The 26,517-nt window shown below is 37.2% G+C and overlaps 1 long non-coding RNA gene across 1 annotated transcript in view; it reads left to right on the forward strand.

Moving 5' to 3' along the window:
• Positions 1-1,440: 1,440 nt before the first annotated feature.
• The window catches only part of LOC141279159 (uncharacterized), a 78,872-nt gene continuing 53,795 nt past the window's right edge, over positions 1,441-26,517 (forward strand). Inside the window, exon 1 of the long non-coding RNA XR_012333031.1 lies at positions 1,441-1,804. This is a non-coding gene — a long non-coding RNA (uncharacterized lncRNA). The remainder of the gene's footprint in view (positions 1,805-26,517) is intronic.

Genomic DNA, 26,517 nt, shown 5'->3' on the forward strand with positions numbered 1-26,517 from the left:
TTCTCTTAACCCACCTCCTGGCTCCATTTTCCAAAACCTTTAGGATTCACTACAACCTTTAGGATTCACCATCACCTAGGAACATGCCTTTCCTAACACTGACACATAGGATGTCATCTTAACTAGTGCTTGGAGGTGATGGGGAGGCTTATCTGTAAAGCTAAAGAGAATGAACTTCCCAGTGTATTAGGCTTCTTTGTACCTTACCTTCTATGGCAGTGTCTGGCAGAGTGGGAGCTCTGGTTAATCCTTGAGTTGACTCTGACCCACAATTGTTTCCCTACTGAGTAACCAGAAACACTGCTGATTGGTCTACAGTTGTTCACCCCGCTTTGGGAGGGGTGGTGTTGGGAGAGCTGCTGCTTATCGCTCTGCTGTGGTTCTGATGTTTCTCTTTATTTATTGAGGCCACCCAAGATGACATAATATTAAACAATACAGTGATAATCATACTAGTATGGTGATAAAACGTTTTCAAAGTTCTTTCATATTTTGTCTTGTTTTTGTCATTTTTATCCAGTTACTTCTATCTTCCCCCCTCAGTTGCTGTAACTTTTGTGTTGCTTAAAGTCACACTTTAGGGTTACTTGGTATCATTTGTCTTGCCTGACTGGTTCAGGGCTGCCTGTCTGGAGCCCAGGATACGAATAGCTAGGCTGTTCTTCCTTCTTTCATGCATCTTTCAGTTAAGTCCATTGCCGTTGTGTGTCCTACTTCATAGAATAATTTCATATTTATTAATGCTATTTATACTCTTCCTCTGATGCTACATTCTTAACATATTTCATTCTGTTTAATAATACATAGTTCAATATTGACCATTTTGTAAAAGTGATGTGTATTATTAGCTTGGCTTCTAAGGTTTTGAAGAAATAATATCCCAAACATTGTTTTTCCTGCTTACTCAATGTAATCTAACACAGATTTATTTCTAGCCACATAAGTCAGTCTCCGTCTGGTCTCTCCCAAATAAGGTGTGGAACAGTGCTGTGGTCCCCAAATAACAGTTAGTAGAAGGGTGACATTCTTACTATATAAAAGCGTCTGAAAAACTTGTTCAGTTACATACTGATTTCTCAGTCCTTTTCACAGATTTACTAAATCAAATCTTTGTGGATGGGACATGGTTGTCTGCTGCATAACTAAGTGCTTACCATTTACCCTATAACCAGAATGTCTGGTTTGAATTTTGGCTTCTACATATGTTAGGTGTGTGACTTTGGGTAAGTCATTAAACTTCTCAAGCCCGTTTCCTAATCTGTAAAATGAGAGCAATAATGGTGCCTAGCTCAAAGGGTTGTTGTGAGGATTAAATGAGTTAATATTTGTAGAGTGTTTTTTTTAACAGTTTCAGCCACATAGTCAGCAGTATCTAAGTGTGTGTTAAATAAATAAATCAGAAGTTCCCCCAGATGATTTTAACACAAGCAAGGTTTATGAACCAATGGAATGGAAAGAGCCAGGCTCTGAAATGCTTGACTCATTTCTCATTGAAGATATACCCTCTCTTCTACTTCCAGTGATTCTCAGCTGGGCTAGGACTGTCCCCAGCTGAGGCTTTCGAAATTATGTGGAGGCACTTTCGGTTGTCACAGTATTTGGATGGTTCTGTTAACTCTGATGGGGACAGAAATAACTGGGAGCCAATCGAAAAGAGACAGACTGAGCCACAGACTCTAAGAAGCCTGGACTAGCAGGCCAAAGAGCAGTCTCAAGGAGCAGACGAAGGCACTGGGAATCACGTGGAATGGGAAGAGGGACGGCCTCTAGGACCAAATCACAAGGAGGTGAAATCAAGGGCAAGGTAATATTGCAATCTAAGCAGGTAATTTGCACCAGGAATTCTGTCAGAAGATGTTGGCCAGAGATATTTGTAAGCAGCCTCTAGGATCTGAAAGGGGGACCATGGGGTCTCTATCACCCAGGCATTGGCGGGACGCAGCGACTTAGTTCTAGTACGGAAGTGAATGCATCAGGTTGATCTTGGTCCCTCAAGGGAAATAGCTGAGTCTCCAGGCACTGGGCTGGGGATGAGTAAACCTTTACTACCTGACATAAGATTGGTTATGAAGTTTCGCTTCAGCTGTGGAATGTGGAGATCAGGTGCTCCTGGCTCGTACAGACAACATCACTTTGGCGCTTTTCTGCAGGGTAGGGATTAGGATGAGGTAAATGAGGACATAGAGTGCAAAATTTAAAGAGGCAGTCATTCTCAGGGTGCTGCAAGTGAGTGCCTCTTTAAATTTTCCACCCTAGGTGCCTCATATACCGCACCCTAGTCTCAAACCCGCTCTTATACCAACTGGATTTGAAGGCTTCATTGTTGGTGGGTCTGTCTTACAATGTAGTGCCCATTGTGGCTCGTGAATGACACCAGTGAAAGATGCTTCATATGCTGCCCTGCCTAGTGTATCTTTACATGCCCAACAACTATGTAAAAGGTTGATCAAAATTAGCAGCTTCTGCCATGCATTTGCCGTAGTCCATCTACTTTCCCAAAGTACGTTTAAAAAGTCTTGGTCTACATTATTTATTATTATTTTTTTTTTACATTTTAGTTTTTTATTTTATTTTATTTATTTTTATTTTGGTTGTGCCAGGTCTTAGTCGTGGCTCTCCGGCTCCTTTGTTGTGGTATGCGAACTCTTAGTTGCGGCATGCATGTGGGATCTAGTTCCCTGACTAGGGATCAAACCCAGGCCCCCTGCACTGGGAGTGCAGAATCTTAACCGCTGCACCACCAGGGAAGTCCCTGGTCTACATTATTGAAGAAGCAAAATTAAACGTAGCCATCTCTGTGAGTTAGATCGCAGTGAATGACTGAGTCAGTTAAATAAAAGAGTTATGAAATTTTTAATGTCAGAAGAGTTGCAAATAGTGATTAGGCCTTTACTGTTACCAAATTTGCATTTCGATGCTTTTAAAATGTGCAGAAATGTGTCCACCTGAGTGAATCAACAAAAACGAAGTCTAAATGATGTATCAATGATAAATATTTATACATTCAGGTAATGTTTTTCTTTATAGAATGCCCTCATTATAATGCAGAATTCTTCAACATAGCTGGGTACTTTGACTCCACTCTGATTTTCACTCTTACAAAACTGTTAAGCAAAATCTGTTTATGGCAACAACGTAACTTTGCCTTTGTATTTTTTCTTCCTTTGTGAAGCACTAGTCAGGAAAATACTGCAAGTATTAGCACAGTGTAAACAAGCAAGTTTGTTCAGTTTACCTACATTTATTTGCCTGTAGGTCTGTGGTTCTGGTGTTAAAAGCATTGCTATAGAGTAGTTATTGGCTTGCCCTAGTGAAACAAAACAAAACAGCACACAGATATGTGTCTGAACCTCTTGATGATTTTATCATGGAAGTTGAGTGTCCAAGGAAGGCTGAGATTAAATTCTGGGTGACCAAAGCCAAACCCACTGCTGGTTTAATGTTATCAATGTAGGTTTGTGTGAGTGAGGCCTCTTGAAAGAAGGTTCGTGGATGGCTTTTGCAGAAGAAAGAATATTGTACAGGGCAGAGGAAGAGGGAGGAAATGAAAGAGTAAGAGGAATGTCAGGAAGTTAAAACTCTTGGGAGACTATTTTGTTAAAAAAAGAAACTGGAAATTGGGACTTCCCTGGCAGTCCAGTGGTTAAGACTCCACGTTTCCACTGTAGGGAACACGGGTTCAATCCCTGGTCTAGGAACTAAGATCCCACATGCCGCAGGGTGTGGCCAAAAAAAAAAACAACTGGAAATTATACTACTGCTATAATTATGACTTTTACTTAGAGTCAGGTAAATGAAAACAAAACTTAACTAGGTAAAGAGTTCTCCATGACTTTAAACCTATAATTGGGTTTTCTTCTTCAAGATACATGGTTTAATTAAAGTTAAACTTTAATTAAAACTATTTAAACTTTTATCTAGGAATAAAATTTCTATCATAAGACCACAAGACTCTGAACCATTTTTTCATCTATTCAGTTAAGGAATTATTTTATTAATAAATTTTGTTGTTTTTAAAAAACAAAATATTTATGAATTTTCTAAGCATAGTAACTAAAATATTATATCCCTTGTGATATTTGAAGAAGGTTACATGTTAAGAGAAGAACAACAAAGGAACCAGTGGGAAAGTGGTGTCCTTACTGGGAACCAAGTATACCTGAAATCAGCTATCTGAAGCTGGTGTAATATTTTATAGACCTTTATTAGAGTGATAAGCTCTGTTTCCTTTTTCTCTCTCTTTTTAAATTGAAGTATAATTGACTTACAATACCATACTAGTCTTGGGTATATAATATAGTGATTCGATATTTTCATGTATTATGAAGTGATCGCCGTGACAAGTCTAGTTACCACCTGTCACCACACAAAGGTATTACAATATTGTTGACTACGTTCCTATGCTGCTCATTGCATCCCCATGACTTACTTATTTTATACCTGAAAGCTTGTACCTCTTAATAATCTCTCTCCCTTATTTCCTGTATCCCCCCACCAACCACCCCCCTGACAACCACCCGTTTATTCTCTGTGTCTATGAGTCTGTTTCTGTTTTGTTATGTTTGTTTGTTTTGTGGTTTAGATTCCACATATAAATGAGATAATACAGTATTTCTCTTTCTCTGACTTATTTCACTTAGCAAAATACCCTGTAGGTCCACCCATGTTGTTGCAAATGGCAAGATTTCATTCTTTTTTATGGCTGAGTAATATTCCATTGTGTATGTATACCACATCTTCTTTATCCATTCATGTTTTTTTAAATATATATTTTTTAGTTTATTAATTAATTAATTTATTCTTGGCTGAATTGGGTCTTTGTTGCTGCACACAGGCTTTCTCCAGTTGCGGCGAGTGGGGGCTACTCTTTGTCGCGGTGCATGGGCTTCTCATTGTGGTGGCTTCTCTTGTTGTGGAGCATGGGCTCCAGGCGTGCGGGCTTCAGTAGTTGTGGCTGGTGGGCTCTAGAGCACAGTCTCAGTAGTTGCGGTGCACAGGCCTAGCCGCTCCACGGCATGTGGGATCCGCTTGGACCAGGGCTCGAACCTGTGTCCCCTGCACTGGCAGGCGGACCCCAAACTACTGCGCCACCAGGGAAGCCCTCCTTCCATATCTTGACTATCGTAAATAATGCTGCAATGAACATAGGGGTGCACATTTTGTCGAATTAGTGTTTTTGTTTTCTTTGGAAAATACCCAGAAGTGGAAAAGCTGAATCATACGGCAGTTTTATTTTTAATTTTTTGAGGAACCTCCATGCTGCTTTCCATAGTGGCTGCACCAATTTACATTTCCACTGACAGTGCATGAAGTTTCTCTTTTCTCCACATCCCTGCCAACACTTGTTATTTGTTGCTTTTTGATGAGAGCCATTCTGAAAGGTGTGAGGTGATATCTCATTGTAGTTTTGATTTGCATTTCCCTGATGATTAGTGATGTTGAGCATCTTTTCATGTGTTAGTTGGCCATCTGTATGTCTTTTTTGGAAAAATGTCTACTCAGGTCCTCTGCCCATTTTTAAAAATAATATTTATTCATTTATTTATTTATTTTGGTTGTGCTGGGTCTTAGTTGTGGCAGGTGGGCTCCTTAGTTGTGGCTCACAGGCTCCTTAGTTGCAGCTCACTGGCTCCTTAGTTGTGACATGTGAACTCTTAGTTGTGGCATACGTGTGGGATCTAGTTCCCTGACCAGGGATCAAAGCCGGGCCCCCTGCCTTGGGAGCACGGAGTCTTAACTACTGCGCCACCAAGGAAGTCCCTGCTCTGCCCATTTTTTAATTGCTTTTTTTTTGAGTTGTATGAGTTTTTTATATATGTTGGATGTTAACCCCTTATTGGATATATCATTTGCAAATGTCTTCTCCCATTTTGTAAGCAGCTTTTTTGTTTCATTGATAGTTTTCTTCGCTGTGCGAAAGATTTTTAGTTTGATATAGTCCCATTTGTTTATTTTCTGCTTTTGTTCCCCTTGCCTGAGGAGACAGAGCCAAAAAAAAATACTGCTAAGATCGATGTCAAGGAGCATACTGCCTATGTTTTCTTCTCAGAGTTTTATGGTTTCAGGTCTTACATTTAAGTCTTTAATCCATTTTGAGTTTGTTTTCTTATGTGGTGTGAGAAAGTAATACAGTTTGATTCTTTTGGGATACTGTCCAGTTATCCCAAACACCATTTATTGAAGTTCTGCTTCTGAACTCTACAGTATCAAATTTTTTTCTTTACTCTTTATGACTAGCTGTTCTTAATTCTAAAATTAGAATTTTTGACCAAAGGGTCTCATCATAAAGTTTATATAATCCCTACTGATAAACTAAATAAAATGCAATAGCAGCAACAAAACTCCCATAACATTTCATTGTTTCCTCCTCCATGTAGTTAGAAAATTATTCTACACCCCAGGATAAGTAAATTCTAGTCTTAAAAAATGTGAAATCCTAACTTATAAATCTGAGATAGGTCTAATTCACTGTGTAACCTTGAGCAAGTTTCAAGAGCTCTATGCCTCAGTTACCTCATCTGCAAAATAAGGATAATAAGCACCTGCATTATAAGAATGTTATGATGCTCCCTAAAGGATTACTTAAACACAGCTAGGATAAAAAGAAGAAACATAAATTAACTTTGAAACACCCTTGGATATAGAATACTCAAACAGAAGTTACTAATAAACTTTCCAGGAATCAGAGTTTTAAAAGCTGTTCTATAATTGGAGACCCAGTTCATCTCTAAGGACACAGTCTTACATTTCACCTAGAAAGAATATTTTTATAATATCTCAATTATATTATATATTTAGAATATATAGAATATATATCAAACATTCCAATTTATCATTGCTAGTATGTAGAAATATGATTGATTTATAGATTGATCTTGTGCCTTGTGACCCTACTAAACTCACTTACTAGTTTTAGGAACTTCCTTGTAGATACTTCAGGATTTTCTATGCAGAAAATTAGTTTTCTATGAATAGACAGTTCCCCCCCTCTTCCTTCCTCCTTCTCTTCCTTCCTGTCTCTCTCCCTCCCTCCTTCCTCTGTCTCTCTTGCTTTCTTGCTTTCTCCAGTTTGTGAGGATTAGAGATGACACATGAAAATGTGTGCTATAATAATGCCTGGCTGGGGCTGTTCTTGGTGAGTGGTGGTTTGGAAATAATATTATAATTCCCTATCCTCACAGCACTTTGAAAAGGGAAATAAATCAGAAACGCAAATTTTCCTTTAGGAGAAGAATTAACTGTAGTTAAACTAGGAAGCAATCCCGTGTACCTTTAGTTTATCCGGTGCAAAAACGTTGTCCCTTCTCTGAAATATTTGCAGGAACTTCTGGGTTACAGAGTTGCTGGACTATTTGGGGTGGCAATCATGAATCTTCACTCAGACTGCATTTTACTATACTCAGATCTTTCTTCTGGGTTTCACTCTCCCTAAGCTTCCTGGGTTTCACTCTCCCTAAGCTTCCTGACACTCTTTAGTCTGTTGATATGATGAATTAGCTTGATTGCTTTCTGAATGTTGAAACAGTCTTATATTCCTGGAATAAACTCCATTTGGTTATGATGTATTACCTCTTAACATTTTTTGGATTCAATTTGCTAATATTTCCTTGAGGATTTTTACATCTAGGTTCATAAGAGCTGCGGGTCTGCAGCTTTATTTTGTTGCAATGTATTGTTTTCTGATTTTGGCATCAGGGTAGTGCTGGGTTCAGAAAATCAGTTGGGAAGTGTTCCTGCCTAATTGTATTTTGTAATAGTTTATATAAATATTATTTTTTCTTCTCTTAATGTTATGTAAAACTTCCCAGCAAAGTAATCTGTGCCTGGAATTTGTTGGACAGTTTTTTAAAAACTATTGTTTCAATTTCTTTAATAGATTATAGAACTGTTCAAGTTATATGTTTCTTTTTGAGCTTTGTGTCTTTCAGAGTTTGTCCCTCCCCCAGGCCTGCACCATGAGGAAGGCTTGCTCACATCTTATTTGTGAGCACCAGTAGTTGCAAATTTCCCTTGTATTTATGGTCTCCCAGATGTTGTATACTCTCACACTTTGCAGCAATTCATTGAAAACATTAGCTGAATTTTTCCTCTTGGCTTGTATGGCATCTGGTGGGGTCTGTTCCAGGTAAGAAGTGCATGTGTCCTGACTCCCCCTGAGGGATCCTAACTTTCCTTATGTTTCGGCTTAGTTTGTTGCCCTGTGAACTCAGTTCTCCAATGTGTTCAAGAAAAGTTCTGATTTTGCAGATCATTCATTTTTTTGTTATGGTAAGTGGCAGAGTGATTTTCTTTCAGGCTTTCTACAACCTAAAGGGAAGCTTGAAGTCTAATAATAGTTCTTTTTAAAAATTATATTTAAATTTTATTTATAAACAAATGTTTATGTAACTTTTCATATCTTTTCCCCTTCTTTTAGATAAACAATAACATCCTATACATACTTTCCTCCACTTTGATGTTCTTACCTAATATTATATCCCGGAGATGATTTCACAATAATGTAAAGCAATACATATTTGTTTCCTTTTACAGCTGCCCAGTAAGTACCCCATCATGTGTTGTCCCTTAGGTGATTCAGTCATCCTTCTATTTCAGGACTGTTGGGTTATTTCCATTCCTTTGCTTTTATAAGTAGTACTGCATACATCATTACTTATTATTCTTGTTCATGTACATTATTTCTGACCTTTAATCCCTTTTTATATGTTTAATGCAACATTTTTCCCCTGCATTTAATATGGCTATGTTTTGAGGTGCTCTGCACCCAGAATCCCACTCATTCCTTCTTCATTTGTTTGATGCCTAACCCAGACATTCCCATACTTTTTCAGTTCAGAGTACCCTGAATGTCTCCATAACATTTTCATGATCCCCAAAGTCAAAAACAAGCAAAGAAACAAAGAAACAAACAAAAAACCTGAACAATTCTTTTTTACTAAGTAATCAGGTCCAAAAACTTAAGAAGTATTTGCATTTTAATAACTTAGTAGCCGCTTGAAAAAATAATATGTATAAATGTAAATGTAAAATACCATTTACATTTTATTCTTAAGTAACCACAATTACTAATGGGGTGTGTGTGACTGTTGGGCACTGCATAACTTCTCAAACCTTGGGGTCAGATTGGACATCACCACCCTCATTACTGTTCCTCAGTGATTTTCATGAGGTAGTTTTTATTTATCTCAGCAGCCACCCTATATCTTTGCAAAGATATGACATTGTTAAAATAAATATAGTTCAATCTAATGTTGAAACTGAGAATACTTCGAGCAACCAGTTCAAGCCATGTCCAACAGATGTCAGTATCACTGTGTTGCCTTCAAAAATTTAAAATATCCCATGGTGCCCCTGTGAGTTCACTCTGACACCCAAGGACACCTTAGGGCACAGTTTGGGAACCCCAGGCCTTGCCATCTTGCTGCTGTAGTCATCACAGACAATTAAAAAATCTATGACCTTTAAATACCTTCACATCCAGGTTAGCCTTCTTCCAATTTAACAACCAGATTCTACTTTCTGAACACAACATTATGGTCACACTTCATTTCCCATTTCTTATTACCATTCTTTTACCATTTTATTTCCCAGAGACCCGACTCTGAGTCTATTCTCTTAGGCTAGAAAATCACCTACCATCTTCTTACTTTCTTATCTACATAATCACTTTCTCAATCCACTAGAAAATAATAAATTCAATATCTCTACTGACAATTCTTTAAATTCTTAAACTCAACATTTAAAATACTAAATTAAAAAAAATGTTATTAATACCTTGTTCCTTATGACCAGCATGACATCACTGAATGCAGAGTTGGAAAGAAATATGCAGTTGTACACTATAGATATAAAAAGCTAAAGAGCATAGGTAATAGTAAAATATAGTAAAAAAAATTAGGATATGATGAATTTTTAGTGTTTATTGTCTCTGTTTAAAATATTTATTTAATTGTAAATTTGTGCAAATTAATTTAAAATAATGGTCATATTTAACAACCAGCTTATAAAAGTCCTAAAAATTTAATCATTAGCCAGTTTAAGCTGGTTTCAACCACCACTCTTCCTAAAGCTAAATTTTCAGTTACAGAATTAAAGCGTCACCACAAACATACTGTATAGCACAAGGAATATAGCCAGTGTTCTATAATAACTATAAGTGGTGTATAATCTTTAAAAATTGTGAATCACTATGTTGTACACCTAAAATTTATATAATATTGTAAATCAACTATACCACAATTAAAAAAAAAAGAATTAAAGGGTCAAAGGGCATGGGGTTTTTTTTTGGCTCATGTTCATTTTGTTAGATTGTTGCTACGTCTTAAATTTTGCTTTGTGATTATTATTGCTCTTGCCCTGATTTCTGCTTCAATCTTTGCCCATTGGAGTTTGAAATCGGCCATGGTGGGTATAGGTACACCACGTAAGTTGGCACATGAGACAAATGGAGGCTTCTTTACTCTACCTTCCTCTCCCCCCAACCCCTGCCCAGAGGGCAGTTGTTAAACAGTATTGACACACCACTGTTCTGATTAGGATATAATTTAAAAGTGAAATAATAAGCTATGTGTAAAGAAATGTTCATAGCAGAATTATTAATTGCAAAAAACTGAAAATACTTTAAATTCTAGGTCAGGGCTAGTTAATTTAAGGTTTTATTTCTGTGAATCACTATGCAGTCATTATAATGTACACAAGATATCTAGACACATGGAATAGTGTAGCGATACAAAATAATGTTGAATGAAACTATTATATGAAAATTGTATACGTAAAAGGATAAAAATTGGAAAATGTCACAGAAAAATTTTAAGTTGTTTAGGTGAGAGCACATTACATTCAGAAATTATCTTAGTTTTGGTGATTATTTATTTAGTGTTATGTATTTAATCCCACATACCCCTTCTTTAAGTAGAGTCTTTAGTATTTATATCTTGTTACAATGCTATTTTGAAGAGCTGAATTGTGGGAATAAGACAACTTTAGTGATCTTGGCAGAAACAGTATAAAATAACCCTGGAAACTAAAATACTAATCTTAGTATATTTGTAAGGTGATTTTCAGTTTATAAGTATTTTAACGTATGACATTTTGTTTAATCTCTAGCAATTCTGTGAGGTGGGTATGATTTTGCTGTTTTATAGGTAAGGAATTTGTAGGTCAAAAAAAATTCAGTGACTCATTCAAACGCATGCTTCAAGGGAATAAGAAACTCCAAGTCTTTTATTTTACTCAGGAGGAATTATTTATTTTTATTTGTAAATGTCCATATTAGGGTATACAATTAAGCATTCCAATGATGTATTCTAATTAGCAAGACTAAAGTCATGGGGAGATTGATTCAAGATGGTGGAGTAGAAGGACATGCTCTCACTCCCTCTTGTGAGACCACCAGAATCACAACTAACTGCTGAACAATCATTGACAGGAAGACACTGGAACTCACGAAAAAAGTTACCCCACATCCAAAGACAGAGGAGAAAACACAATGAGACGGTAGGAGGGGTGCAATCACAATATAATCAAATCCCATAACTGCTGGATGGGTGATTCACAAACTGGAGAACACTTACACCACAGAAGTCCACCCACTGGAGTGAAGGTTCTGAGCTCCACGTCAGGCTTCCCAACGTGGGGGTCTGGCAACGGGAGGAGGAAATCCTAGAGAATCAGACTTTGAATGCGGGATTTGATTGTAGGACTTCGACAGGACTGGGGGAGACAGAGCCTCCACTCTTGGAGGGCACACACAAAGTAGTGTGTGCATCGGGACCCAGGGGAAGGAGCAGTGACCCCATAGGAGACTGAACCAGACCTACCTGCTAATGTTGGAGGGTCTTTTGCAGAGGCAGGGTGTGGCTGTGTCTCACTGTGAGGACAAGGACACTGGCAGCAGAACTTCTGGGAAGTACTCCTTGGAGTTAGCCCTCCCAGAGACCACCATTAGCCCCACCAAAGAGCCCAGGTAGACTCCAGTGTTGGGTCGCCTCAGGCCAAACAACAAACAGGGAGGGAACCCAGCCCCACCCATCAGCAGACAAGTGGATTAAAGTTTTACTGAGCTTTTCCCACCAGAGCAACAATCAGCTCCACCCACTACCAGTCCCTCCCATCAGGAAACTTGCACAAGCCTCTTAGAAAGCCTCATCCACCAGAGGGCAGACAGCAGAAGCAAGAAGAACTACAATCCTGCAGCCTGTGGAACAAAAACCACATTCACAGAAAGACAAGATGAAAAGGCAGAGGGCTATGTACCAGATGAAGGAACAAGATAAACCCCCAGAAAAACAACCAAATGAAGTGGAGATAGGCAACCTTCCAGAAAAAGAATTCAGAATACTGATAATGAAGATGATCCAGGACCTCAGAAAAAGAATGGAGGCAAAGATCAAGAAGATGCAAGAAATGTATAACAAAGACCTAGAAGAATTAAAGAACAAACAAACAGAGATGAACAATATGATAACTGAAATGAAAACTACACTAGAAGGAATCAATAGCAGAATAACTGAGGCAGAAGAATGGATAAGTGACCTGGAAGACAAAATGGTGTAATTCACTACCAGGGAACAGAATAAAGAAAAAATAATGAAAAGAAATGAAGACAGCCTGAGACCTCTGGGACAACATTAAACTCAACAACATTTGCATTATAAGGGTCCCAGAAGGAGAAGAGAGAGAGAAAGGACCCCAGAAAATATTTGAAGAGATTATAGTCAAAAACTTCCCTAACATGGGAAAGGAAATAGCCACCCAAGTCCAGGAAGCGCAGAGAGTCCCATACAGGATAAACCCAAGGAGAAACACATGGAGACACATAGTAATCAAATTGGCAAAAATTAAAGACAAAGAAAAATTATTGAAAGCAGCAAGGGAAAAACAACAAATAACATAAAAGGGAACTCCCATAAGGTTAACAGCTGATTTCTCAGCAGAAACTCTACAAGCCAGAAGGGAGTGACATGACATATTTAAAGTGATGAAAGGGAAGAAGCTGTAACCAAGATTACTCTACCTGGCAAGAATCTCCTTCAGATTCGATGGAGCAATCAAAAGCTTTACAGACAAGCAAAAGCTAAGAAAATTCAGCACCACCAAACCAGCTCTACAACAAATGCTAAAGGAACTTCTCTAAGTGGGAAACACAAGAGAAGAAAAGAAACAAACAGAAACAAACCCAAAACAATTAAGAAAATGGTAATAGGAACATACATATTGATAATTACCTTACATTTGAATGGATTAAATGCTCCAACCAAAAGACACAGGCTTGCCGAATGGATACAAAACCAACACCCATATATATGCCATCTACAAGAGACCCACTTCAGACGTAGGGACACATACAGACTGAAAATGAGGGAATGGAAAAAGATATTCCATGCAAATGGAAATCAGGAGAAAGATGGAGTAGCAATACTCATATCACATAAAATAGACTTTAAAGAATGTTACAAGAGACAAGGAAGGACACTACATAATGATCAAGGTATCAATCCAAGAAGAAGATATAGCAATGGTAAATATATATGCACTCAACATAGGAGTAGCTCAGTACATAAAGCAACTGCTAACAGCTATAAAAGAGGAAATCGACACTAACACAATAATAGTGGGGGACTTTAACACCTCACTTACACCAATGGGCAGACCATCCAAACAGAAAATTACTGAGGAAACACAAGCTTCAAATAGCACAAGAGACCAGAGAGATTTAATAGATATTTATAAGACATTCCATTCAAAAACAGCAGATTACACTTTCTTCTCAAGTGCACATGGAATATTCTCCAGGATTGATCACATCTTGGTCACAAATCAAGCCTCAGTAAATTTAAGAAAATTGAAATCATATCAAGCATCTTTTCTAACCACAATGCTATGAGATTAGAAATCAACTGCAAGGAAGAAAAAGGTAAAAAACACAAACACATGGAAGCTAAACAATATGTTACTAAATAACTAAGAGATCACTGAAGCAATCAAAGAGGAAATCAAAAAATACCTAAAGACAAATGACAATGAAAACACGACAGTCCAAAATCTATGAGATGCAGCAAAAGCAGTTCTAAGAGGGAAGTTTATAGCAATACACTGTTACCTCAAGAAACAACAAACATCTCAAATAAACAATCTAACCTTACAACTAAAGGAACTAGAGAAAGAAGAACAAACAAAACCCAAAGTTAGTAGAAAGAAAGAAATCATAAAGATCAGAGGAGAAATAAATGAAATAGAAACAAAGAAAACAACAGCAAAGATCAATAAAACTAAAACCTGGTTCTTAGAGAAGATAAACAAAATTGTAAAACCATTAGCCAGACTCATCAAGAAAAAGAGGAAGAGGACTCAAATCAATAACAATAGAAATGAAAAAGGAGAAGTTACAACAGACACCGCAGAAATACAAACCATCCTAAGAGACTACTACAAGCAACTCCATGCCACTAAAAAGGACAACCTGGAAGAAATGGACAAATTCTTAGAAAGGTATAACCTTCCAAGACTGAACCAGGAAGAAATAGAAAATATGAACAGACCAATCACAAGTAATGAAATTGAAACTGCGCTTAAAAATCTTCCAACAAACCAAAGTCCAGGACCAGTTGGCTTCACTGGTGAATTCTGTCAAACATTTAGAGAAGAGCTGACACCCATCCTTCTCAAACTCTTCCAAAAAATTGCCGAGGAAGGAACACTCCCAAACTCATTCTATGAGGCCATCATCACCTTGATAACAAACAAAGATACTACAAAAAAGGAAAATTACAGACCAATATCACTGATGATTATAGATGCAAAAATACTCAACAAAATACTAACAAACAGAATCCAACAACACATTAAAAGGATCATACACCATGATCAAGTTGGATTTATCCCAGGGATGCAAGGATTCTTCAATATATGCAAATCAATCAATGTGATACACCATATTAACAAATTGAAGAAGAAAAACCATATGATCATCTCAATAGATGCAGAAAAGATTTTGACAAAATTCAACACCCATATATCATAGAAACTGCAGAAGGTGGGCATAGAAGGAACCTACCTCAACATAATAAAGGCCATATACGACAAACCCACAGCAAACATCATTCTCAGTGGTGAAAAACTGAAAGCATTTCCTCTAAGATCAGAAAGAGGACAAGGATGTCCATTCTCACCACTATTATTCAACGTAGTTTTGGAAGTCCTAGCCATGGCAATCAGAGAAGAAAAAGAAATAAAAGGAATCCAAATAGGAAAAGAAGAAGTAAAACTGTCACTGTTTGCAGATGACATGATACTATACATAGAGAATCCTAAAGATGCTACCAGAAAACTACTAGAGCTAATCAATGAATTTGGTGATGTTGCAGGATACAAAATTAATGCAAGAAATCTCTTGCATTCCTATACACTAATGATGAAAAATCTGAAAGAGAAATTAAGGAAACACTCCCATTTACCATTGCAACAAAAAGAATAAAATACCTAGGAATAAACCTACCTAGTGAGACAGAAGACCTGTATGCAGAAAACTCTAAGACACTGATGAAAGAAATTAAAGATGATAGAAAGAGATGGAGAGAAATACCATGTTCTTCAATTGGAAGAATCAATATTGTGAAAATGACTATACTACCCAAAGGAATCTACAGACTCAGTGCAATACCTATCAAATTACCAATGGCATTGTTTACAGAACTAGAACAAAAAATCTTAAAATTTGTATGGAGACACAAAAGACCCCAAATAGCCAAAGCAGTCTTGAGGGAAAAAAATGGAGCTGGAGGAATCAGACTCCTTGACCTCAGACTATACCACAAAGCTACAGTAATCAAAACAATATGGTACTGGCACAAATACAGATGTATAGATCAATGGAACAGGATAGAAAGCCCAGAGATGAACCCACACCCCTATGGTCAGCTAATCTATGACAAAGGAGGCAAGGATATACAATGGAGAAAGGACAGCCTCTTCAATAAGTGGTGATGGGAAAACTGGACAGCTACATGTAAAAGAATGAAATTAGAACACTCCTTAACACCATACACAAAAATAAACTCAAAATGAATTAGAGACCTAAATATAAGACTGGCCACTATAAACCTCTTAGAGGAAAATGTAGGAAGACCACCCTTTGACATAAATCACAGCAAGATCTTTCTTGATCCACATCCTCGAGTAATGGAAATAAAAACAAAAATAAACAAATGGGACCTAATTCAACTTAATAGCTTTTGCAAAGCAAACTACAAACAAGATGAAAAGGCAACCCTCAGAATGGGAGAAAATATTTGCAAATGAATCAATGGACAAAGGATTAATCTCCAAAATATGTAAACAGCTCATGCAGCTCAATATTATAAAAACAGACAACCCAATCCAAAAATGGGCAGAAGACCTAAATAGACATTTCTCCAAAGAAGACATACAGATGGCTAAGAAGTACATGAAAAGCTGCTCAACATCACTAATTATTAGAGAAATGCGAATCAAACTACAATGAGGTATCACCTCACACCAGTTAGAATGGGCATCATCAGAAAAGCTACGGACAACAAATGCTGGAGAGGGTGTGGAGAAAAAGGAACCTTCTTGCACTGTTGGTGGGAATGTAAATTGATACAGCCACTATGGAGAACAGTATGGAGGTTCCTTAAAAAACTAAAAATAGAACTACCATATGACCCAGCTATCCCACTACTGGGCATATACCCAGAGAAAACCATAATTCAGAAAGACACATGCACCCCAATGTGCATTGCTGCACTATTTACAATAGCCAGGACATGGAAACAACCTAAATGCCCACTGACAGACGAATGGATACAGAAGATGTGGTACATACATACAATGGAATATTACTCAGCCATAAAAAGGAACAAAATTGTGTCATTTGTAGAGACGTGGATGGATCTAGAGACTATCATACAGAGTTAAGTAAGTCAGAAAGAGAAAAACAAATATCGTATATTAATGCACATATGTGGAACCTAGAAAGATGGTACAGATGAACCAGTTTGCAGGACAGAAATTGAGACACAGATGTAGAGAACAAACGTATGGACACCAAGGGGGGAAGTGGCGGGAGGTGGTGGTGGTGGTGTGATGAATTGGGAGATTCGGATTGACATATATACACTAATATGTATAAAATGGATAACTAATAAGAACCTGCTGTATAAAAAATAAATAAAATTAAATTTAAAAAAAACAGTAAGTGTGGGGTGGGGAGAAAAAATGCAGGCTTGTTAAAATACCTTTGAACGTAAGGGATCAGCAACTTAAAATAATCACATATATGTTGCTATGTGTAGTGTGGGATATATAGTCTATATGTAATATCCTTGTATGGTGACTTATCGTAACTAGATTTATTGTGCTGATCATTTTGAAATGTATAGAAATACCAACTCACTATGTTGTGTAACAGAAACTAATATAGTGTTTTAGGTCAGTTTTATTTCAAAACTAAACAAACATAGAAAAAGATCAGATTCGTGGTTACCAGAGAAGGGTGGGGGGGGAGGGGAGAATGGATGAAGGTGGTCAAAAGTTACAAATTTCCAGTTATAAGTAAGTACTAGAGATGTAATGTAAAACATGATAAATATAATTAACTGCTGTATGTTATATATGAAAGTTGTTAAGAAAATAAATCCTGAGTTCTCATCACAAGAAAACAAATTTTGTTTTTATTTCTTTAATTTTGTATCTATGAGATGGATGTTCACTAAACTTATTATAATAAACATTTCATGATGTATGTAAGTCAGATCATTATGCTGTACCCCCTAAACCTATACAGTGCTGTATGTCAACTGTATCTCAATAAAACTGGAAGAAAAAATTATAAAATAATATAAAAAATAAGAAGTATCTGGGCATTCCCAGAGATTCTGGAAAAAAAAAGACTAAAGTCATAATGTAAACATAATATTTTTGGAGGATGGAGGATGTGCCCATTGGGAGAAGAGCATGTTATTATAGTTTTATATTAACAGACGGGAAAGCAGTAACTTCAGAAGTAGCAGTCTGTTTGGCAATGTGGCATAGGAAATGAATGGGGCTGTGGTACCAAAAAGACCTAGATTTGCATTTTACATCCCTTTAAACTTTCTTGCTGTGTGAATTTAGGCAAGTTCTTACTCTCTTTAAACCTAGGTTTTCTCCTCTGGAAAAATAACTCCTACTTAATGATGTTTTTGTAAGCATGAAAAATATCCTGAAGAATCTAGCACTGAATAGTCCCTCAGTTATTGTCAAAATGTTGTTAGAACTATGCTTCTATTAATTTTTTGTGTAAAATTTAACAGAATTTAATTATTAATTTAATTATTAATTTAATTATTAATTTATTCATTTAATTAACACTTAGAACATTTAATTACCTTTTATTTGGATGACAGTAAGTTAATTAACATTTTAACCAACATATTCTACATATATATGCATACCCAATCATATAATATATAAATTAACTAGTTGTAGATAGTTTGCACTACTATCTACTATTATTTTATTGTATTCAGCCTTTTTAAAAATGAAACTTTCCATATAGGGCTTCCCTGGTGGCACAGTGGTTGAGAGTCCGCCTGCCGATGCAGGGGACACGGGTTCGTGCCCCGGTCCGGGAGGATTCCCACATGCCGCGGAGCGGCTGGGCCCATGAGCCATGGCTGCTGAGCCTGCGCGTCCGGAGCCTGTGCTCCGCAACGGGAGAGGCCACAACAGTGAGAGGCCCGCGTACCGCAAAAAAAAAATTAAATAAATAAAAATGAAACTATTTCCATATAGCCTTTTCATGTACCAACAATGTCTGTATACATATATAGTTTGTATAATTATTGTTTTTCTTATATGCCTGGCACCAGATTGACATATCACAATTTCCTTAATGATTCTAGGCATGTTTTGTTTGTATGAACAATACTGCTTTATCATTTATAGGATTATTGACTACTGTACACCCACATATGTACACAGTGTAGCAATACACTCTATGAGACATTTTATGAGAGCCTGATTGACATCTTTCATTTCACATTTGATTGGCCCAAAATGGTCAAAGACAGCCAATTTTGCAAACATATTTGAGAACTTCATGCTTCATCAGTTTTCCCAAAGTTGACTCAATATTTTGGTACTCAAAGCAGCCTCTTTTGAATCATCTATTGTGATATAAATGAGCCTTGCTGATCTTCTCTTTAAGCAAAGCTTTTCCAGCTATCCATGAAACATCACTTTGCAGCTTTGCAACGTTAGTAATATCACCTTGCAATTCATTTTCGTTTTGTATATTTTAACATTGGGCATTTCCAACATCACCAGTAGCCAGAGGCTAACCCTGCATGATTGAGGATAGATCCTAGTGTTCATGGGGGCAAGGAAGGAAAAAGATGTTTGAGTGGAGACAAATTTTATAGTGGTCGGGTCATTATGAAATGATTGTGGGATCTGAAGATTTTTCCATCCCTATTAAACAGAATTTCTCAGGGACCTCAGATAATGAATAACAAATAACAGATATGCCTTGTAACAAAACAAGCCAAAAGCAAGTAGGAACGGAGATTTAATAAAGATAAAATTTGAAATTGTGCAACATTTTTTAAAAAAGTAAATACAGTAAAAAGCTGAGTTCTCAGAAAAGATTAATAAAAGCCTGATTAAGGAAAAGGGGAAAAAAAGATATAAATTTAGGAATTAGAAAGGGAATATGGCGATATGAAAGAGATCAAAAGAAAACTTTTTAAGAGAATATAATCTGTAATTCAGTGGCAATAAATTTGAAAATCTAGAGAAAACTATTTCTGATAAAATATAAATGAACAAAAGTGACCCAAGAAAAGGAAGAAAATAGAAAAAAGACTAATAAGTATAGAAGAAATGGAAAAGATTGTTGAAGAAATACTATTTAAACAGGCACCAGGCCAGAGTGATTTTCACTACTGACTTCTTTTAAACCTAGAAATAATAGACAATTCCTGTATTTTAACTAGTCTGATTCATAAAAAATTATAGGGAAACTCCTAATTTATGAAGCTAGCATGGTTGAATACCAAAATCTAATTAAGCTCCCCAAACTTATGAATATATGCAAATATTTAATTAAAATATTAACAAATGAAATCCATTGTTAAACTGGAAGAAGACCATAGCAAAGTGGAATTTATTCCAAGGCTACAAGCATGGGTTTACTTGTTAATCACCTAAGTGACAAATAGATGAAGCCAAGATATTAATAGAAAATGGAATTAAGCAATAGTGTCCAGAGGTTTAAAGCAAGTGAAGTGATTCCTGTACAACCAACAATTACTCTTGATAAAGTGCAATTACTCTAAATTCACCAAAAAAATTTATGAGTTGCCCATAGTGAAAAACTAAAATTTACTATTTAGTAACAGATGAGCATTTATAAACCACATAACCATATAATAAAATCAATAGATGTTAAAATCTAGCTATTTAAGAAAAGAATATAATAGTGCATCTCAGTATGTTTCAGTTTTAAGCTAACTAAATTATAACCAAATTAATAAGACTATTTTAGGAAAAAAATTTTGGTGACGGCTATAATGTATATTCCTTGTAGTCAAAATAAGTTTTATTAACATATTTTTGCATTTTAGGGAATTTTTAATAGTTTCTTCTTCACACTGATCAAATATTCAGTTTAGAATTTGAAAATTAAGAAAGCATGCCCACACAGATATAGTCATATTTAAGTTATGAATATGATAAAAAGATGATGAAAGTAATTTTGTTTTTCATTTAGAACTGAAGGGAAGTTCCTCAGACATTCAAGTGATAAAACTTAAACCCTCCAATCACTACTGCCTACCACGATGCCCGATACCTATGAGGCGTTCAAATATTTGTTGAATTCAACTGAAATCAGTTTTGTAGCCATTGAAGACCATTTTACAATTTTGTTCATTGAACCGTCCTATGATAAAAGATCAATAAGCAAACAGTACTGGGTCCTGGTATCATCTCTACTAATAAACTATGTGACCTTGGACAATTCATTAAATTCTTGGGTCTTATTGAGCTATGACTGGTAAATTCTCAGCCCTCTAGGACATGTGATCCGCTTGTTTTTGGTATGTGAAGGAATTTTTTTAATCTGTCAACTATTATTCTGTAACAGTTCTATTCAATAGAACTGTAAAATGAGTCACAAATGTGAGCCACATATTTAATATAAAATTTTCTAGGAGCCACGTTAAAACAAGTAAACAGAAATAAGGTAAAATTAATTTTAATAATATATTTTATTTAACTCAGTATTTCCAAAATATTATCGTTTCACTGTGTAATCAGTACAAACATTATTAATGAGGTATTAATAATAATTATTATTAATGAGGTATCATAATAATTATTATTAATGAGGTATATTACAGTCTTTTGCTTCATAGTGTCTTCAAAATTCATTGTGTATTTTACAGCACATCTCAATTATGACTCAGCACACTTTGAGGGCTCAGTTTCCACATACGTAGTAACTGTATTGATTAGTGTGGTTCCTAGGCCTGATGACATAATAAAATAATAAAAAGAGTGTCTGCCCTTATTGTGTGAAGTGTGACATGATGGCCAAATAAACTTTAAGATGATTCTTAAGCACGACAGTGGAACATCAAGAAAGTTTACCTTCGTTGATTTGTAGATGGATGAATTGCATAAAATGGTCTGTGAGGTCTCTTCCATTTCTGATATTTATGCTGTGGTTCTATCAAAGTGCCTTGCACAGAGGAACCAATTAGCATTGTTGTATGTAGGTTATATATGTATGCCTTGTCTCATCCCATAAAAGTTTTGAGGCAGAAAATATTTGTGGAAAGAAGGAAAATGAAAAAAAAAGGAGAGAAAAAGGAAAGAAGGGAGGGGAGATTAAAGGAAAAAAGAGAGGGAGGGAAGAAGTGGAAGAAGAAAGAAAGGAAGGGTGGAAGGAAAAAGGATAATCAGAGAAGGTTCAAATCTCAGAAATGTCAATCTCCATTAGGTTTATTGGTAATTATTTCTGGTATCAAGTGAACTTTCAAACAGAAGCCTTAGCTGTTGGGTGCAGTGCTCTTTTAAGCTACAAAGTACATTTTAAAAGTAGACCATGTCCCAAGAACCCCTTAGACAGTGGACTTATTTTCATGTGACACAGGCTTAACAGACCTTGGGCTTTGTGATCATAGCCCTGTAAACTGTAGAGTTCACATCACCATGAGAATGACCAAGCTCAAAATCTGCAATTTGCTCCCTAGATTTTCACATTCACTGATATTTAAAAGGGTGTGATGTTAGTGTAAATATATTTCAACTTGTAAATTTTATTTTTAAGATTTAAGTGATATCGCATAATGATTTAAGAAGTCCTCTCTGTTGAAGTCCACTTTATTAGAACAAAGTATAGGCTAGTCTACTTTTAGGTGACTTTCTAGTTTGGGGTCGAATTGGGAGATAAACCTCCAGAGGGTAGAAGGAAAAAGGGGGTATACCTACTATGACCAATAATAGGGATTTTTGGTGTAGTTTTCATGGCAGTTGAACTAAAATTCAGGCCTTGTTCATATGTGGTTATATTTGTTGGACTGTGAGTTACTTGAGTGCAAAGAATCTAGTATTGCCCTAGCACCTACCATAGCCCTCATGTAGTAGGTGATTTCGTCCGTCTCTGGTGACTTCAGGTATCATCTATGTGCTGACAACTTGCAATTTGCAACTTTAATTCAGGTCTCTCTTTTTAGTTTCAGACCCACTTTAATCAAGACCCCCACTTGGTTGGGAATTCCCTGGTGGTTCAGTGGTTAGGACTCGGTGCTTTCACTGCCAGGCCTGGTTTTAGTCCCTGGTCAGGGAACTAAGATCCCACAAGGCACATGGCGTGGCCAAAAAGAAAAAAAAAAAGAAAGAAAGAGAAAGACTCCCTCTTGGTTGACCCACAGATGTTTCACACTCAATGTGTCTCAGTCTGAACCCATGTTTTCCACTGAACCTCCTCCTCCTCCAGGGTTCCTTATCTCTGTAAATTTATGGTTACCCACCCAGTTCCTCAAGCCTGAAACCTTGACTCATTAAGTTACCCCTTGTCCCACAGCCCATCAATCACCAAGCCCTTCTGAGTCTCCTCAGATGGGTATCTTGAATTTATTCACCTTTCTCCATCTCTGCTCACACCACTTTAGTCTGTCTTACACTCCAGTAGCCTGTTTTCCCTGTACCCACTCAGGCATCTCTGTACTCCAAGTACTGTAAGGACTTTCAAATATGTACATCAGATCACTTCAGCACCCTGTTTAAAATATTCAAGGCTCTTAGAATTAATTCTAAACTTTCATACTTGGGTATTTTAGAATAAATTCTGAACTCTTTTACATGCCCTCCACTTGTGCCACTTTCCCCTTTGCTTACTAGTTCAAGCCTCTTTGGTCTTCTTTTTGTTTCTAGTACACTGCAAGCTCTTTCTACCCCAGTTCCTTCCAACATGCTGTTCACCCAACATGCACTAGTAATTCCAATTCATTTATCAGGCTTCACCTTAACTCCCACTTCCTCCTATAAGCCTTTCCTGCACAGAGTAAGTTAAGTACTCTTTATGCGTTCTTGTAGCTCTCTGTATTCCACTGTGATACTAATCACATTTGTAACATTTATACAATGCTTATCTTTCCATGTGGGCTTGGACTGTTTCTCATATACTGCTGTATCCCCAGTAACTTGCACAGGGGCTGGTAGAAGGCAGCCACTCAGCAATAAATATTACTTTGAATACTGAAGGAACAGATAGGCATATCCCTGTCTTTGATTTAATTAACAGCTGAGTTTTTGCTCTTTATGTCTGGGTCTACAGATTTTAAAAGACTTTATTATACTCCTGAATATTTTTACATGGTAGTAATAACTCATAATGATATTTAAAAATTATTCAGCCTGTTTCCTATATGAACATCAAATACCTAACAAAGATGTTATTGAAAAAAAAGTTGAATAAAAAACAGTATGTATGTTTTTTTCATATGACATAAAATAAACATCTAGAGTCGACATGAGAATTAAAAAATGGTAGAGTTATTAAATCAAAGAGTTATTTTGGAGCTGGAAGGCATCGTAAAAATCACCCAGTTCACTTTATTTTAACCTCATTTATACAACATAGTCACTTGGATCAGTTAAATTAGACTCCCTGGGAATGGTGTATTCTAAAAACTTGAAGTGATTCTAATGTTCATCCATGAAAGAACTACTGATCTGGCCCAACTCTCCCTTTTTCTATGAATGAGAAATTGAGGACTTCCCTGATGGTGCAGTGGTTAAGAGTCTGCCTGCCAATGCAGGGGACATGGGTTCGAGCCCTGGTCCAGGAAGATTCCACATGCCGTGGAGCATCTAAGCCCGTGTGCCACAACTGCTGAGCCCGTGCTCTAGAGACTATGAACCACAGCTACTGACGCCCGCACGCCTAGAGCCCGTGCTCTGCGACAAGAGAAGCCACCGCAATGAGAAGCCCACACACCGCAACTAAGAGTAGCCCCTGCTCGACACAAGTAGAGAAAAGCCTGCGCGCAGCAATGAAGACCCAACCAGCCAAAAATAAATAAATTTATTTATTTTTAAAAAATGAGAAATTGAAGCTCAGAGTTCTTAAGTGACTTCTTCAAGGTCATACTGTTAGTTTCTATATTAGTGGTCCATTTAGTAGAACATATTTCCTTATATTAATAGCTGGAAAAATGGAAATTGATAAGGAAGAATGCTGCTAAGCCCTTGAAATCAATGATTTCTTTCTACAGGATGCCTAATTCCTGATTGTCAACTAGGCCTGAATATCTCATTAGATCAGCTGCTAAAATACTACCCAGTAGCTTAAGATCAGCGCCTCAACTTTTCTGATCCTGAGAATCACCTGGGATGCTTGTTAAGCATTCTGGGTCCTTAGACCCATATCCTGGATATTCTGAGGTAGTGGGTCTGGAGCAGAGCCCAGGAATCAAAATATTTAATAAGCACTCAAGTGACCTTAGCCTCAGTTATGTTTGGGAATCATTGGCTTAGATGAAGTCATAATTTCCATTTCCAGAGATACCAGTAAAGAGGCCATAAATAGCTAACTTCAGCATGGTGATTGGGGTTTACTCCCAAGGAAGAAAGTCAGTGTCAAAGACCATGATGCAGAAGTAAGTCAAGGTATGCTGAGAGGAAAAGGAGACCAGGAGTCTTGAAAGCAAAGGGCCAACAGAGGGTTCAGGCTGGAAGTGAGTTGGCAGAAAGCAGGTGTGCTGGCAATGTTGTCTCCAAGTGGCAGTGAACCATATGAGGTGACCTCACATAGGGTGGAGTCCCAGACGACAAGATAAGATCAGGAGCGCACACGTCTGTGAAGCACTACCTCTATTCCTACAACAGCAGAAGGCTTCCACAGAGTCAATTTGTAAGGACTCACTGAAGATCTTCTCAGAGCACAGCCCATAAATGTGAGATATGGTGCCAGCATGCAACAGAATTATAATCCATTTAGGCAAACATGAAACTCTAGCAGATACCAGAGATTTAAATTAAGGTGCTAGGTGGTATGGTGTTCACCGCTATCAGGGCTGTGAACACCTTGAAATAGAAAGGTCTTGATGAGGCTGCAATGGTCAGAGAATACTTCATGGAGGGGCTTCAGCCTGAGCTGGGCCTAAAAGAGTGGCCAGAATTTTGACAGGCATAGACACGGAAGCCACAGGATTTATCTGGGCACAGAGAAACAGTGTTCCCCTCAGCCAATTGGTAGGATACCTAGGATTTGGGCAGGAGGAGGAGAGACAGCATGGCAAGGGGCAGAGAGAGAGAGTATTTCAAGGAACTTGAATGTCAATTAGTGAAATTTAAATGATGCTTTAGAAAATAAGGATTTATTAGTGCTTTTATAGTAGAATAGTAACTTGGTGAGTTAATCACTGTGGAAGATTGATCTAGCAGTAGGGTGCTAAATGAACTGGAGTGGTAGAGGGAGGTCCATTAAAGCATGTTGGGCTTGGTGTCTAGTGAGGTCGAGGGATAAGATAGAGTTTGTAGAAACAAAAAGGAGAAGCTGAGTAGAAAAGCATGCATGTTACTTGGAGAGGGACTTTACAGGGGAACTGAGGAAGAGGAAGGAATTAATAATAGGGCCTTGTATAGTTTTAGTTCACATTTTTGAGTGCGTTTTTAGAGTAATGCCATTTTTGCTTATTTACCCACTTCAGGTGGGATTTACCAAAACTCTGTAGCTCTGCATAGAAATACTGTGGTTCAAGAGTTATGGAATGAGATGAGGATACCTGAGATCATCTCATGACTCTGTAGAAGTGAGGTTTGGCTTCACTATTATCCTCTGAAGGTCCTCCTGCGACCTCTACTTATAGGAAGTGCCTTTGTGGGTGCGAAAGCCAAGGGAGAGGCGTGAAGACAAGCATCACCTACCTGAGGGAGGCATAACACAATCAAGACTGTGGCGTCAGCTGAACCTGGGCAGGTTGGGTCACCCTGGGAAAGTTGGTAACA

This window comes from Tursiops truncatus, chromosome 7 (assembly GCF_011762595.2).
Source record: "Tursiops truncatus isolate mTurTru1 chromosome 7, mTurTru1.mat.Y, whole genome shotgun sequence".
Taxonomy (NCBI): domain Eukaryota; kingdom Metazoa; phylum Chordata; class Mammalia; order Artiodactyla; family Delphinidae; genus Tursiops; species Tursiops truncatus.